This window comes from Colobus angolensis, unplaced genomic scaffold, assembly GCF_000951035.1.
Source record: "Colobus angolensis palliatus isolate OR3802 unplaced genomic scaffold, Cang.pa_1.0 Scaffold24, whole genome shotgun sequence".
Lineage (NCBI taxonomy): Eukaryota > Metazoa > Chordata > Mammalia > Primates > Cercopithecidae > Colobus > Colobus angolensis.
Window position 1 is genome coordinate 8,543,418 of NW_012115599.1, and position 5,630 is coordinate 8,549,047.

Sequence of the window (5,630 nt, forward strand, 5' to 3'; positions counted from 1 at the left end):
GCGAGTGCAGCGGGGGCGTGCGGGGCAGCGCTCTGGGGGCGAGTGTGTGTGTGTGTGTGTGTCCTCGCGGGTGCGCGTGCACGGGTTTGTGCCCGGCCCGCAGGCCCGAGGGGAACAATGCTTGGGGCGCTCCGCCGGAGGGATCCCGGGCAGCCCCGCGCGGGACCCGTGACTGTCGCCAGCCCGGGGCGGAGGTGCAGCTGCCTCCTGCCTCGCGGTCCAGGGGTCCAGTTTGGCATTTTCTCTCCCTGGTCCGAGGCGTTTTTAGTCTCGGGTGCGACGGGGGCGGGGCCGCGGGGCCCGACACCTCTGTCTTCTGCCTGGGGTCCGAGCGGTCATCGCGCGGCGGCCGCCGCTGCTGCTCAGTGGCTGTGCCCGCCACCAGCCACTTTTTTTTTTTTTTTTTTTGTGAATAAGACGCTCTCCTTTATTGTCACATGATATCCCTCCCCTCCTCCCCTGCACATTCATAAATCCGGAGTCTGCATCGGTTCCTTTCATTCAGTGCTGCCATTAGCCAAGGTAGCGGCGGCGCGGGCTTGGGCTCAAAGAGCCAGTTGGCAGCCGCGGGGACGCGCCCTGGAGGGAGGCCCCGCGTGCGTCTTTGCAGGGGAGTGCGGGCTGCGGGAGGCGTGCTCCAGAGGCCCCAGGTCTTTTGCCCCCCGCAGGCATTGGGCCTCAAGAGTGCTGGGAGGGAAGTGACTCAGGGCTGGGCGACAGGGAGGCTTGTCTCTTGCAGCAGGTGACAGTGTTGTGCTCTACTCTAAGAAATCATCTCACTTTATTAAATATACTCCCTTTATCCTTTGGCGTCTGCTGTTGCCAGTCTGGGCGGGAATGGGGCTGCTGTTTGGGAAAAGGAATTTCGATTTCCTTCCTGTGAGTCCCCAGGGAACTTTGCAGTAACCCCTGATCTTCCAGACACCCGTCACAGGAGAGGATCCCTGCTGGTGTGCCTGTCGCAGATGTCCCACCACATCTGCTGGTGTTTCTATTTCAGACGTTTTGCTTTGTCTTCGTATATAGCATCTTAAAATGGTAAAATGAAAAAAAAGTTGCGCTTTTAGGGCTGAAATATAGAGAAGGAATATGCTGCTGGGCCTTGCTGCCTGTTGAACGTGGCCAATAAATCAGTATTTTTATGGGCCCTGGATTGTACCTGCACACGGAGTAGCAGCAGTGGCAGTGAGGTTGGTTGCTGTGCTCTGGCCTTGCAGATTCTTGGAGAGGTTTGACCGCTGTATCTTGGCTCCACCCCTTGGGAATACAGGCCTGACCTGGCCCTTTTTGTGGCAGCTTGTCAGCCTTGCATCTTTCTCCATCTGCTATCCAAAGCAGAAGGACTTTGAGTGGGATCACCAGCCAGGAAAGAATAGTTCCATTTTAGGCTCTCAGAGCAAGTTCAGCATGAAGCCGCAGCCTCCACTGCTGTCACAAGTCCAGTTGAGAGGATAGATATTTGAGGAATTCTAGTTTCACTTAGAGACTGAGAAGCCTTGGCATCTTACCCACTGAAGAAATGGGCTTATAGGGGTTATTTTTAATGTGATGACCTTGGCACGAGACTTTACATGTCTGAGAAGAAAGCGACTTCGTGGGCTGTAAACTGCCATGGTAGCTACCGTCTATTATTATTACCGTCTATTATTACAACGTACCTGTGTAATGACGCATCTGAAAAATTCCTTTTAAATGTTAGTGACAGGAAAGTTTCTCTCTCTGAATTACAGAGCTTGCTGTGATTGCTTTTTTGTTGTTCAGTTGTTGTTTGCTGCCACTGTCTTTAAGTCCAGAGCTAAAATTATTGTTTGATTAAGGTAGCCATATTTGCTTAGGTTCTTGCTAGATTCCTACTTTGGGTGAATTTTGTTCTATTTTTTTCTTGTAATGATTTTATGTTTGAGGTCTCTCAGATACCTTTTGGAACCAGGCAGGGGTTGTTACTTAAGAGAATTGTGGCATCAAACTGGAGACGTAGGGAAGATGTATTTGTACTTTAGGTAAAATAGACTTGATAGTCTACATATAGTAAAGCTTTTGTTGAATGGTCCAGATAATATGTTTCATTTAGCATCAGAATGCAGTAAATCAGAATCTTGCAAATGGTAAAATTGTACTTAATTTAAAAAAAGTTTTGTTTTCTAATGTTGTTTTCCATGTCAATTTAAAGTTCTTCTAATATATGGTAATTCAGGAAAGTCTCTTTGCTCTTGTTGACGATGGTCCCAAAAGATACCTTGCATATAGGAAATACACTGACCATTCTGTCTTTCATTCTCCCCCCCACAAAAATGCATGTTAAAATTTACAGTTCTACAGACTTTTAAAAATATAATTTAAGAAGTAAAGAGCTTCAGCAAACTATTGTAAGTCGTCCTCTGTGCATAGGAGTGGAAGTTTTTTAAAAATTAAAGCATTTGATCATGGCTATGAATGGCTTGGAAATTCGCAGACAAGATAAACCTTCCTGAACCAAGCTCTAACCCTGGAGACATCGAGCTGCCATTCAGCTTTCTCTTTTGTTCCTTTCATGAACTCTTCTCTGTAACTCACTCTTTGCTGGGAATGGATTTGCAGCTTCCCTTTCAGTCATATTTTTCCTAACGTCGAAAGGTTTTCCATTAATAAAACAGGCATGAGTATTTTTGCTGAACCATTTCAAAGACATTGCAGACATTGGGACTCTTGTACCTGAATAATTGAGCTTACTTCTCAAGAAATAAAAATACTGTTCTGTGAAACCACAATACTACTATCACATTTTACAAAATTAATAATTCCCTGATGTCTTTAACACTCTGCCTGAACTGTCTGCAAAAATGTCTTCTATAACTGGTTATTCAGCCAGAGACCAATAGAAGACCCCAAGTTAAATGCATTTGTCACATATATTTAAGGCTTAAGGCTTAGCCATTTGCTCACTTTATGATTTAAGGCAGTTTACTTTCATATGTCATGTTGGTTTTATGTGGAGTGGACAAAATGGGAATAGACACTACCTATTTTGTGGAGCTGCTTTGAGAATTAAATGAGATAGCCTATGTAAAGCTTATAGTACAGGACTAGGCGTAAAACAGGTGCCCTGTGTGGCTCTGCAGGGCGCTGAGATAGATTTCTTTCAAGCTCAGCTTAATTTTCAGATAACCCTGTGAAGAAGGTATTACCCCATTTAACATATGAGAAAGCCGAAGTCAAGTTAGTTGCCTGAGAAAGCAAACATTTTTTTAAAGCACTTTATTCATTTAGTCTTCTTAAAAATCCTGTGAGGTAGATAGTATTATTATCCCTATTAAATACTGGGAGAAGTGAGGCACAGAGAAGTGAAATCCTTTGCTCAAGGTTATGCTATGAGTAACTGAAGGAGCTGGGAATTGAGCACTCCAGGAGCCTGGTTCAGGAAGGGCTCTGTGCTCTTAACTAACCACTGTGAACCGGTGGGGGTGTCCAGCCTCAGTCGTTCTGACTCAGAGCTCGCAGCCTTTCTGCCAATCATGCTTGTTCATTATTCTTCTGAATTGGTGACAATCTGTCATTGCCATAATTTTTCTCACTTCACTTATCTTCCCAGAAAATGCTGTGAAGCATGAGGGGCATACTGAATTAAAATGGATTTAAATAAATTTGGGTTTGAGAATTCTGTGATACACCTTAAAGATAGTGGGAGTAGTGTAGATTCAGAGTTGGTTATTATTGGAATGTTAGATCTACATTAACTGAAATGACAGTTGTGGAAATTAAACTGATACAGTGAGTATTGATCCATTTTCTTTGTTAGCCTTAAAAAGGAGGGTATGTTTCTACCAGGGGGTATGTTTCTACTGTACATGAGTAGAACCCTTAAATGTTAAAAATATGGAGTTGGCTGTGCACAATTAGAATATTGATTTATTCCTCAGAAAATCCCCACACTTCTGGAGACCCAGGCCCAGAGGATGGCTTGAGGCCAGGAGTTCAAGACCAGCCTGGGCAACATAGTGAGACCCTGTCTCTACCAAAAAATAAAAATAAAAAATTAGCCAGGTGTGGTAGCACACACCTGTAGTCCCAGCTACTCAGGAGGCTGAGGGGAGAGGATGGCTTCAGGCCAGGAGTCGAGGCTGCAATGAGCTGTGATTGTGCCACTGCACTCTAGCCTGGGCGACAGAGTGACACCCTGTCTCAAGAAAAAAAAAAGTTAAAAGCAAGACAAAACAAAAAAAAACTGGAAAGACCTTAAGGAGCTTGTAAGCTAGGACCTGTCATAGTATAAAGTTAAGTGCCTAGTGCAAGGCTGAACAGCTAGTGAAGTAGTAGACCTGGAGTGGACTAAGCTCCATCAGCTGGTGGTGGTCTAGGTTTGTTTCCATGGGAATATTAGCAAGTGCTAATAATCTGACTAAAGCTGGTCCCCTCTGCTTTCCTGTCCTTTTAACCAGTAAAATATATACAAAGTGGATCAGTTGCAATACCCAGAACTATTTTGCCTTAGCAATTTGCTTACTCTTGCTTTTATTCTGAAATTCTCTTTTTTCTTCACTTCTCCAGTAGGTGACATTCTGCTTATGCCCCCAGCCATCTCTGAGCCATTGCGTTTGGGTGGTCCTTTTTGACTTTCCCACCACAACCCCCTCCTCCCGTCAAAATCAAGTCAAAGTCAAAATCCAAGTCAAAATCGATGTCTGTGTGTAATATTTTTTTCCCTACACTATATGGCAATTATCATTTCAAGTTAGGCTTATACCAAACTAGATTCTGCATCCGAATATGAGCTTTTTGGATTCAAGGTTACATCTCAAATGCCTAGTTTTCTAGTTGTTGGACCAACATCATTGGGCACATTGTGGTTGCTTAATGTCTATTGAATAAAATAATGGATTTAATTATTTTAAAGTGCTATTTCATCTCTTCTGACTAATGCAATAATTACAATTGTTGTATTTGGTTAACTTAGGGTATATATAAGCCTCCTTCTGAGAAACTCAACCATGAAGCCTCTGGTATTTTGTGGAAATTCTGCGCAGAACTATCTGGTGGTAGTGATCTGTCATTGGTAACTCAAAACCAACTTTGATTCCGTTATTGTTGCGAGAACTGACAAGTAGAAAATCTTGAGCACAATAAGACAGGGCCTGTTTCTGTGCCTCTGCAGGAGAATCTCTGCAGAAGTCACAATATTAACAATTTGCAATAGCTGCAGGGTTCTGTTGGAGTCTTAACACTTGAGGGTGGATACAGCTGTGCCAATGAACTCCAATATTGGCATTATTCCTGTATTGCCAGCTGAACACAAATACAATCTAACGGCAAAATTTTCAGAAATTGAACAAGATTATAATAGAGGCAGACCAGAAAATTTTGGTGTATGTGATTATTTGTTTGGGCTTGTCTTTACTAAGATGAATTAGGCCAAGTTTTTTAAAAAGACCCCATCATATCGATAAACTTGATAACTTACTCTGAGAAATATTTAAAAATTACTATTTAAGACTAGAACATTGATGGTGCTTTTAAGGCATTTTCTAGGGCTTTTAGTGACTTTGAAGTAGAAGAAATATTTTGGGCCGGGCTTGGTGGCTCACGCCTGTAATCCCAGCACTTTGGGAGGCCGAGGCGGGCGGATCACGAGGTCAGAAGATCGAGACCATCCTGGC

At 43.6% G+C, this 5,630-nt stretch overlaps 1 protein-coding gene across 2 annotated transcripts in view; it reads left to right on the forward strand.

The window, feature by feature from the left end:
- SPRED2 (sprouty-related, EVH1 domain containing 2) overlaps positions 1-5,630 on the forward strand; it is a 126,547-nt gene that overhangs the window by 1,406 nt on the left and 119,511 nt on the right. The window lies entirely within an intron of this gene.